Source organism: Puma concolor, chromosome F2 (genome assembly GCF_028749965.1).
Source record: "Puma concolor isolate L17-30 chromosome F2, mPumCon1.1.hap2, whole genome shotgun sequence".
NCBI classification, from domain to species: domain Eukaryota; kingdom Metazoa; phylum Chordata; class Mammalia; order Carnivora; family Felidae; genus Puma; species Puma concolor.
In genome coordinates, this window is record NC_141684.1 from 17,628,271 (window position 1) to 17,639,270 (window position 11,000).

At 38.7% G+C, this 11,000-nt stretch overlaps 1 non-coding gene across 1 annotated transcript; it reads right to left on the reverse strand.

The window, feature by feature from the left end:
* Positions 1 to 1,619: 1,619 nt before the first annotated feature.
* On the reverse strand, positions 1,620 to 1,726 carry LOC112859813 (U6 spliceosomal RNA). Its single transcript, XR_003223547.1, has one exon. It is a non-coding gene; the product is annotated as a U6 spliceosomal RNA (small nuclear RNA).
* Positions 1,727 to 11,000: the final 9,274 nt, after the last annotated feature.

Here is an 11,000-nt window from a genome sequence, read left to right on the forward strand (position 1 = left end):
TAAGAAAATCCTGCTCATTATTCTGGGCAGCATTAGAAACAAAAGGAAACTTACTTGTAGTTACTTTCAGAGTTGCCCTTGGGGCCAATAAAACCCAGGGGTCACTCTGGGTCTAGCACTTTGAGGAGCTCGTGAAAGAAGAATTGGAGACAGCTCACAGCTGGCAGCTAAAATATGTTGATGTCATTATGTAAATGTCTGCTACCTTCACTTTTCCTCTTTCACTGTCTCTGCCTGCTATGGGCGCCTGGGAAACATTTCTCCCCAGTGCCTGGTGTTCTCGGGCAAAGCTTTCAATTCCTTTGATAGAGGCTGCCCTCTGTGTTCCTTTTATGCATATTTCAATTGGTAAAAAAAAAAAAAAAGTACAAGTGAAGAAAAAAGTCTAGAAGAAAAATTTACACCTTTAAAACTTAGCATGTAAAAGAGCCTTTCACCGGTCCTGGATTCTAAAAGTTTGGTTCCACCTATCTTGTACAACGCCTAGATGGGTCAGCACTTGAAGGAATGTGTGTGATTTTAGTCATTCCGCCACTCAAGGAAGGACATGTAGAGGACACATCAGAAGGGGCAAACTAAATTATTAAGAGGAATCTACATCTGAGCAAGAGCTCAAAAGGTATGGATTCAAGTATGGAAAGACCAAAGCTTTGCAGAAATAAGCAAATGCTATGAATTCACGAAAGACATAGAAAATATGTCTGTAAATAAACTTGTTGACCAAATTTCAATGGGCCCAAATAAGAGGGGCACCCATGAAGTTTCAAAGGGCTAAAAGAATTACAAATATTGAGTGTGAGTGTTTTAAACAATGGAGATAAACACATGAAATTCAGTGACTTTAGAAGGAACAGTGTTTGAAAAGATAAAGTCCTTAAGAATTTGCGTAAATTCATGGACGACAGACCAAGAGTGAATCTCCCGACCCCGGAGGACGGTCTAGATGAAGCCCTGCCAACAAAGGACAATCGCGTTCACCCTCAATGCTTCTGTCAGAGATGGAGCGTAAGACAAGTGCGCAGAAGGATCACGGGCAGGCTCAGGACAGCTCCCAGCAATGCTTTGAGAATAAACAAGGAGATCTGCTGATTATTTGAGGGTTTGGGTTTTTTGTTTTGTTTTTGTTTTGACACGGAGGGTTATCATTAGAGTTAACACCATGAATAAATGATAAATGAAAATGACGAATAGAGGGCTTTTTGTAACTTTTAATTTTGAAATAACTATAGACTCATAGGAAGTTGCGAAAAATAGCACAGTCACATATGTCCTTCACCCAGCTTCCCCTAATAGTGATAACAAGCTGTAGTATGATATCAAAACCAGGACATTGACATTAGTATATTACCGTTAACTAGACTACAGACCTCATTTTGTTTTTATAATTTTTTTGATTTTATATATAGTTTATTATGAAGATGACATTGCCACAAATGTATTTTATAAATTATAATGAGTATGTCAAAGTCTGCTATAAATTTTTTATTCCTCACCACCAAAGAACAAAAACCCTATGAGCTGTGGCTAAGAAAGTAATCATTGTTATAATCCATTCTGGATTCTTATTCCTCCAAATTTTATTAACCCTCCTTGATACGCTTTACACCACTTGCGTACTAAAACATATGGAACGCTTCACGAATTTGCGTGTCATCCTTGCACAGGGGCCATGCTAATCTTCTCTGTATCGTTCCAATTTTAGTATATGTGCGGCCGAAGCAAGCACATTTTATAAGTTTTTTTAAACTAGGCTTCATGCCCAGGGTGGAGCCCACCATGGGGCTTGAACTCACAACCCTGAGATCAAGACCTAGGCTGAGATCAAGAGTCAGACACTTAACCGACCTAGCCAACCAGGTGCCCTTGTTTTTATCATTTTTGAAGACTGCATTCATTTGTGTGTGTCCGTGTCTATGTAATTGTATTTCGTGAATAGATTCATATAACTACTATCACAATCAAGACACAGAGCCACTTTGTCACCATGGAAGAACTCCTTCATGCTACCTCTTGTATTCCCACTTTCCTATCCTTTCCCTCCCCTGGCAACCATCAATCTACTCTCCATTTCCATGTGGGGTTTTGGGGTCATTTTTAAATAATGTCACAGAAGTAGAGTCATACTTCAAAAGGTATGCAACTTTTACAGACTGACTTATTTCATTAAGCATAATGCCCTCGAGGATCATTCAGGTTGTTGCACGTACCAATACTTCATTTTTCTTGTTGAGCAGTATTCTATCCTTATGCATGTCTCAGAGTTTGCTCTACCACTCACCCAGAAAAGAACATTGCAATTGTTTTCAGTATCTTGCTAGTTTAAATAAAGCTGCTATGAACATTTGTGTACATGTTTCTGCATGAATATAAGTTTTCGTTTCTCTGGGATACATGCCCAAGGAGTGTGATTACTGGGTTATACGGTAAGCGCATGTTTGGTTTTATAAGAAACTGCCAAACTGTTTCCCATAGTGGTTGTACCATTTTACGTTGCCATTAGTGATGCCTCAGAGATCCAGTTTCTCTGTGTCCTCACCAGCTTTTGATACTATCGCTATTTTTTTTATTTTAGCTATTTGAATAGGTGTGTAGGGATATATAATTGTGGTTTTAATTTGCGTTTTCTTAATGGCTACTGATGTTCAATAGCTTTTCTTGTGCTTACTTGCCATCTGTAACTCCTCTCTTTTGAAATATTTGTTCATGTGTTTGGGCCATTTTCTTATTTGATTCTTTGCTTTTATAGTGTTGAGTTTTGAGAGGCCTTTATATAGTTTTCATACAAGGCATTCATCAGATATGTGACTTGCAAATATTTTCTCCTACACTGTAGTTTATTTGTTCATCCTCTAAACAGGGTCCTTTGCAGCACAAAACGAGTGGAGGTTTTAAATTCCCATTTAGAAAAGCCTGACCTCTACTTGAGAGTGCTGGACACGGTCACTCCATTGGTTGCTGCTCCTGAGGGCAGATCATGGGTCTCATTCCCATTTAGGTGTGCTCATTCAGCTTTAAAATGGCTGACCCTCCACCCCCCATGCCCCCGCCCCCCAGGGGTTAACTCTATTCAGTGGCCACAAATCAGTGTTTTTCAGAACATCACAAAAAGATAAGCTGTGAAAGAGTGGTCCACCACTGAGAGAACGGTTCAAAGGGCATGTCCTTACTGATCCAGGAAGTGAGTCTGGAGCATCATCCCTTCTTAGAAAACTGGAAAATGCACCATCACCAGTATGGAGTGATGAAAGCCAGCATTCCTAATGTCAGGAGAGTTCTCAGGCCATTTCACCACAACATCAAGTAACAAACAGACTTGAATTCATTCAGTGGATTTAGCCAAAGAAGAGGGCCAAAATACACATGGAATTCAAAACCCGAAATAATCTCCAGTTTGAGTCATCCAATGCACTTGTCTACATTGATTGCATTCACCAGATAAAAGCCAGCTCTACTCCATGAGGCAAACGCAGCCTCAGCTCAGGTTAAGGGTTGCTGCCACGGGGACTACAAGAGTAGAGATTTTCTGACACACTGCTGGCATGAAAGGAACGGATTACAACTCCATCTTATGTAAATTTCCACTGGGGAAAAAAAGATTAAAAGGAAAATAATCATGCTTTAGTCATTTTCATTTAGGGTAATAAGATCCTTTAATTCCTTCTTGGAAAAAGAGGCAACAGCTGTCCTGTCATAAATGGTAGGACACTTTACTTGACGTTTTGCAGGAAACCAATCTTTAGCTGAAGTTTTGACCTAATGTTTGCACCAAGTTATGTTTTTAAGAGAAAGATAGATTTTCTTTAAATATATGACATAAGCCAATTGGCCCCAGAATGAAGAATTAAGTACACATTGTACCAACCTCGATGTCTGAAGCAGACAAAGAAATCTTATTCTTCCTGCTTCTCCTGTCCAGGCTGAGCTGTTTGGAAGAAGGGTGAGCTATTAGGTAAATACTGTTTCACAGCGTTGGATGTTTGCTTTTGTGACATTCGTTGTCTTTCCGTTTTGGCTGCAGCCCCCAACTTTGATGTGACAGTGCACCACACCCGGCCCTCAGCCCCTGTGGTCACTTGAGTGAATGACTGCATCTCCTGTGCACGGCTCTTTGATATAGGTGCCATCGTTATTGTTACTGCCATTTGCAAATGGGTGGGCTTCTCCTCAGGCAGGGTAACTTGCTCAAGGTGTCAAAGCTGCTAAGTGGGAATACCAGGATTGGAACTCTGAAGTTCATATTCTCCGCCCACTCTTGGCCCCTGTTAAGCTGAATGTCCATCTTTAATTTCCACCTGTAGCCCAGAATAATAGCTACTCATTATTGTTTTTCTCAGGGGCACAGAAGTCTGGACTGTTTTTTAGGTGAGTCCCCTGGAGAAGTTTATCTTATTTTGGGAATACTACTGGCAGCTGAGGATGGGGGAAGTTTTATTTTTCCCTGACCTCCTCTGGGTTCTACAAGGAAGAGAAAAAAGTTTGTGAAGGGATAATACAGAAATTATCTCTCTCTTTGCTCAGCTAATGGGTAAGTGATTTGCCAGCTATTAGGTTTAGGGGACTAACCTCTCAACTTCCAGAGATGGGGCCCAGTGTCCAGGAATACCTGCCTGAGGGCCCAGAAGGAGCTGGGAGTCAAGTGCACAGCTCAGATTCCCTAGGAGAGCCCAAACTCATGTATCAGGGGCACCTAATACCCATGATTTTGTTTGTCAGTTTTGTTCACTGCTGGATCACTGGAACCTAGACTGGTGCCTGGCCAGGTAGTGGCTTCATAACATTTGTTGAATGAATAAATGAATGCAGGAAAGAATAAATGTATCAGATGCTGGAAGAACTTCCTATTTCTTTCAGTCTCCATGAAAATGAAGGAGATAGGGAGTCCTGCCAGCATCTGATACATTTAAAGACTTTCCTGGGAATTTTAGAATTATGGAGAAAGCAAGTTCTTTTTGGAGACAGTTGGCTTTAAGTATCACATTAGTCTGGAGCTGTGAGAGACTACCTTCTCTAGGAGGAGAGCCTGCTTGAGAATAAAGTCAGAACATGGAAAAGCAGAGTGGAGAGACATGTTGTTATCATGGTACCCCTGGATCTAGCCATATCTGAGGCTTAAATTAATCCTGACTCTAAAGTTGTATAGGCTGGTAATTTCATGTCTGTGTGGATTCCCTGTACGAATGCCTATTAAATTTGATTTTTTTCCTTTTCTTTCTTCTTCTTCTTTTTTTTTTTAATCTAAGTAAGCTCCACACCCAGTGTGGGGTTTGAACTCATAACTCTAAGATCAAGAGTTGCATGCTTTACTGACTGAGCCAGTCAAACCCTGATTTTTGCCTGTTAATCTGTATCATGTCAACCTGATTCTAAGTCTAGCTAGAAGGACCATAGGACCAAGGAAGTTCTGCCTCCCAGACAGTCGGTGGAGTTGGCAGGATGATGTTAACTTGCTGGACACCACTTACCCTGGACTCTGCTGGAGCTGAGAGATCCTTGGGACATCTGACAAGTAGCTGGCAGAAGGTGAGATTTCGTACCATATCACCATGTTAGCTTTCAAGAATCTCCATCTGCAGAATCCAAAGGAGCAAGAATGGTGAGAGTCCGTTTCTCTCTTTCAAAATTTAGGTTAGCAATAGAAAATATTTGTGGAACTAGTTCCTTGGGCCTAGTGACTCTTTGGCTAAATTTGGTAGAGTACTTTTTGGTTACTGATCCATTTCCTCCCAGATATGGTCTTTGTATTTTTTTGTCTGTGTCATGTGATGTGCACATGAGGTAAAGGTTATTGCAAAGGGCCATCCTGGAAGCCAAAGCTGAAAAATTGGTGGGCACAGGTCAAGCACTTAAAAGCTGTTAGAGTGCTCACCACTTCAAGAAGACTCCTGTCATAGGATAAATTGGTCGTGGAATGGATTAGGTTGACACTAGGTCACCTACCAACCTCAAGAAAACTTCTGTGGGGGCACATGACTGGCTCATTCACTAGAGCATGCAACTCTTGATCTTAGGGTCATGAATTTGAGCCCCATGTTGGGGGTTAGATTGTGTTTAAAATAAAAAAAAGTATTTAAAACTTATTTTAAAAATCCCAAAATATCATTAAAAAAAGAAAAATAAGAAAACTTCCATGCATCAAGGTACACTGTAAAACATCACACAGTCTCCAACCCCCTGGCACATCCCTTTTAGGTAGTAGCATGGTTCCAAGAGACTCAGGCTTGACCAAGACTGTTGATATGCATACATTTTCCTTTTGTCTCATTCTATATCCTCAGAGCTTGGCTTTGTGACCAATGAGAATATTCTCTTTGTTTTCCACCATTGTAGGGTGCACTTACTGGGGTGCACTTTGGTGGCCAAACAGACTGGGGAACCAACTCTGACTCTCTCTCTCTCTCTCTTTCTGTCCAACTGTGCCAGCTCTCAGGGGTGTTTGTCATGAGAGGTTCCAGCCCATAGGAACCTTTGTGTCTAAACTTTTGTTGCTTGTTAGTGCTTGAAAGTCCCATTCCAGTATTGCCTACCTGGTGTTACAAGTTAGCAAGTCTGTGACCGGAGGCATCTCACAATTTTGTGAGACCTGAGACACCATTTTCACCACATCATTCTTACCATCTGTGCAATGAATATATTTGCTCTCTTAGGCTAATTTTGGGAATGAACTTTTATATTCTGGAACTGTATCACCTATGCCCTCTTTGGATGCATCTTGCACCTTTGGTAAACCCTTTAAGCCTTATTGGTTTGAGTTGCTGTTAGATCCTACTTGCCAATGGCCAGATGATGGATCCTTTAAATTGGCTGTATTTAAAAGAAAATATTCTTTATAGAAAGCTTTCAGTTTTCTTAGTAGTATAATGGCTAGCGTTAGGGACTCCCTTGACAAGATAAAATGACAGAAATTAGGCTTAAGACTCAGAAGTAAATGTCCATATCCAATGTAAATTTCCCTTAAAATCTGGCCTCATTTGCCTACAGGGCCTCATCTGCCCTATGAGATTTACAGGGAGCACTCAGCTCTAATCTCTAGGTTCAAAGTGTACAGGTTGCTCATATAAATGCTGAAAGCCAGAAAATAAATTTAACAAAAGTATCTGAGACTGGCTCCTACCTTCCAGGGATTGAGAATTGGGCTCTGGCAGCTTTGGGCATTCATATGCGATGCCCTTTGCAGGTGCGTCCTAGACACCCTTCCACCCCCCAGTGCCAGGGAATTTGTGTCTCCTTGATAGTGGCGATATCTTTTTAAATTATAAGCCCTTTTACTTCCACTTTTAAAATGTCCTACAAAATTCAGAGAGAAATTTAAAAGGTTAATGACTTATTCACTACTTTCCCTTCAGAGGAAAAGGGGACCAACATTTCTCCTCGTCCCTCCTACAAATGATCTGTGAAAAGACCAGTGTTACGGACTAATAGAAGCCAAGGTTGAATTAGAAAGCTCTTGTTGAAATGCTTTATACGGACAAAAATCTTTTGATTCCAATTTTAGTTAAAAATCTCTCTAATATAGGGAAGCAGATTTTGTTAAAAAGACAGGCCAATCGCTTAATACTCAGGCTGTAATCTAGTTCTTTGGGCAATTAAAAACAACTCATTGTCTTGCAAATCTATATGAGACCCGAAATGGAACTACAGAAATGAGTCAAGTCCCACCTATTTACCAATCCCCAAACTTGCCTATTCCTCTTAAATATTTGTGGATATTGTAAAAAAGATCAAGATTGGAACAAAATTGTCCTGTACTTAGGAGAAAGGAAGGTGAATTTTATTTTTTTTAATTTTTTTATTAAAAAAATTTTTTTTTTCAACGTTTATTTATTTTTGGGACAGAGAGAGACAGAGCATGAACGGGGGAGGGGCAGAGAGAGAGGGAGACACAGAATCGGAAACAGGCTCCAGGCTCTGAGCCATCAGCCCAGAGCCTGACGCGGGGCTCGAACTCACGGACCGCGAGATCGTGACCTGGCTGAAGTCAGACGCTTAACCAACTGCGCCACCCAGGCGCCCCAGGAAGGTGAATTTTAAATCGCAATTACCCTGAAACTCTGGGAAAAAAACAAACAAACCCAAAAACTGTTTTGCACTCTTTCTGTGCCATGAAACTATAAATCTTACATCTTTAAAAAGAAAACTACCTGAAACTGAAGAAATAAAAGGGGGAAAGAGTTAAAAAAAAATACTAACTCGGGGCGCCTGGGTGGCTCAGTCGGTTGAGCGTCCGACTTCGGCTCAGGTCATGATCTCACAGTCCGTGAGTTTGAGCCCCACGTTGGGCTCTGTGCTGACAGCTCAGAGCCCAGAGCCTGCTTCAGATTCTGTGTCTCCCTCTCTCTGTCCCTCCCCTGCTCGTGCTTTTTCTCTTTCTCTCTCAAAGAATAAATAAACATTAAAAAAAAAATACTAACTTCTAGAATGGCTTTTGTGCCAGACACTAGCATCTCTTAGACAGATATGCTCCAAATCTTTACCTTGGATAAAATGTAGATGCTTTCTCTCTGCCTTGGTGATGTAAATTTTCTGCCCCCATCTTTTAGAGGGCCTAAGAGCAATTCTTTGAAATAGAAAGGATTAGGAACTTTGGTGAAACATTTTTCATTAAAGAGAGAGAGAGAGAGAGAGAGAGAGAGAGAGAAAGGGAGATACTTGGAAATTGAGCTTTTAATGTCTTTCCCACAAATATTAGCAAAAACAAAATCTAGAAGATTATTTGCATCTCGTCTGTGTTTCCATCCATCTCGTCTGTATGTGTATCTATCTGTGTTATATTTTTTCTACCTCTGGATGCTATTGTTAAAATTCATTTGTATAAGAGCTCTATTTAGTTGGTTTGAAGGCAAGACCTTGTAAGAATCGGGCATTCCAAAAGTCAAACTAACCCAAATGTTTTTTCAAGTTCACATGAATCTGGGATAGTATTTGGTACCAAAGCCAATTTAAGGCTGTTGGTTTAATTAAAATAAAATTGTCTTTAGAGTTATGCATTAAAATGTAAGGCTTTTATTTTACCCATGTTTAACAAAGGTCAAATGGGTTCTTATTGTCTCTGTTGCAAATTTGTCAAAAAAAATTAGGATAATGGTTGACTTTGTCTAATGCCTCATGAAATTTTGTGGGTAATCTAAACATAATTGTTAAGAACAAGTAGATTAAATAGATGTAAATAAGATTAAAATGTTTATAGGTAAACTTTTGGGTGGTAACCTGAAATTTTGGCATTTTGCTGAGTTAAATGATGAGCTGAGTGTGAATAGCTAGATCATTTCTAAATAAGATAAAATAATGAAATATTAAGTACTAAACATAGGTTTGTCTGTTTTTTGCCTTATTGCAGACAAACTAAAGATGAATACAGTTCTATTAGTAAACTTTGTGCTTTATTAAAAAATTATATTATGGAAAATATATATTTTTAGAAATTATAAAATATACTCATAAATTTGCTAACCAAAAATACTGGTGTAAGAAACGATTCACAATTATTCACTATTTAGTTTACACTAGAAATGAAGGTTCCTAAGCGTGACGAATTCTAATAAATGAAATTGAGACCACTAGAAATAAGAGAACTCTGCATACAGGCAAAGTAAGATATGTGTTTTGGGGAAAAATATGTGGAATGGGAATATGTTTTTGTTGAGGGAAAAGAAAGTGAAATGAGACTAGTTATTTAAAGAAGAAAAGCTTAGGACAAACTGAGTATAAACAGGAAAGTTGCAGAAGTTTTCTGGGAAAGGAATCTTTAAAAGGGAATTCTGTGTGTGGTCTACACTGGTGAAAATTAGAATACATTTAAGTAAGTAAATTAATTTTAATATAAAAAATACACTGGTGCAAAATTAAAATTTTTGTTTTCTCTTTGTTAAAAGAATAAAGTTTTTTTAAAAAAACTATTGATCTGTTCTTAATAATAAATTGTAAATATTGTTTTCTTTAACGTTATCTGCCTAAAAAGCAAGGAATCTGATTTGCCAAAATAATTTCCTATGTTTAATCAGGACTTTGATTTACTTAAAAAACAACACAGAACAATAACAACAAAAAAATCCCAACCATATTTTCTTCATAAGTATGTAACTTTATGTGTTTGTTTTTGATATCTTTTGTTGTCACTTTGGTGAAATGCATAATTACATGTTCTTTTATAATAATCTGTGATCCTATTTAATCAGAAGTTTTGATTTTTTGGACATACGTCTCAAAATCAAATTCTAAAAAAAATGTTAAAAAAATTTTTTTAATTAAAAAAATTAAAAATAATTTTTTTAATGTTTACTTATTTTTGACAGAGAGAGAGAGAGAGAGTACATGAGTAGAGGAGGGGCAGAGAGAGAAGGAGAGAGAGAATCCAAAGCAGGCTCCACATTGTCAGCACAGAGCCTATCATGGGGCTCAATCCTACAAACCTTGAGATCATATCCTGAGCCAAGATCAAGAGTAGGCCACTTAACTGACTGAGTCACCCAGGCACCTCTATAGGCAGTAATTTCTTTGACATCAACCATAGCAACTTCTTTCTAGATATGTCTCCTGCAGCAAGGGACACAAAATCAAAAATAACTATCGGGACTACATCAAAATAAAAAGCTTCTGCACAGTGAAGGAAACAATCCACAAAACTTAAAGGCAACCTGTGGAATGGGAGAAGATATTTGCAAATGACATATCCGATAAAGGGTTCATATCCAAAATATAAAAAGAACTTATAAAACTCAGTGGTGCCTGGTTGGCTCAGTGATAGAGTATGTGACTCTTGATCCTGGAATCATGAGTTCAAGCCCCACATTGGGTGTGGAGCTTACTAAAAACAAACAAACAAACAAACAAATAAACAAATAAACAAGTAAACAAATAAATAATAAAAAAGCAAACAAACTTAAAAAACTTGATACTCAAAAAAAAATCCAATTACAAAATGGGCAGAAGGCATGCAGATGGCCCATAGATACATGAAAAGATGTTCAACATCATTCATCTTCAGGGAAATGCAAATCAAAACT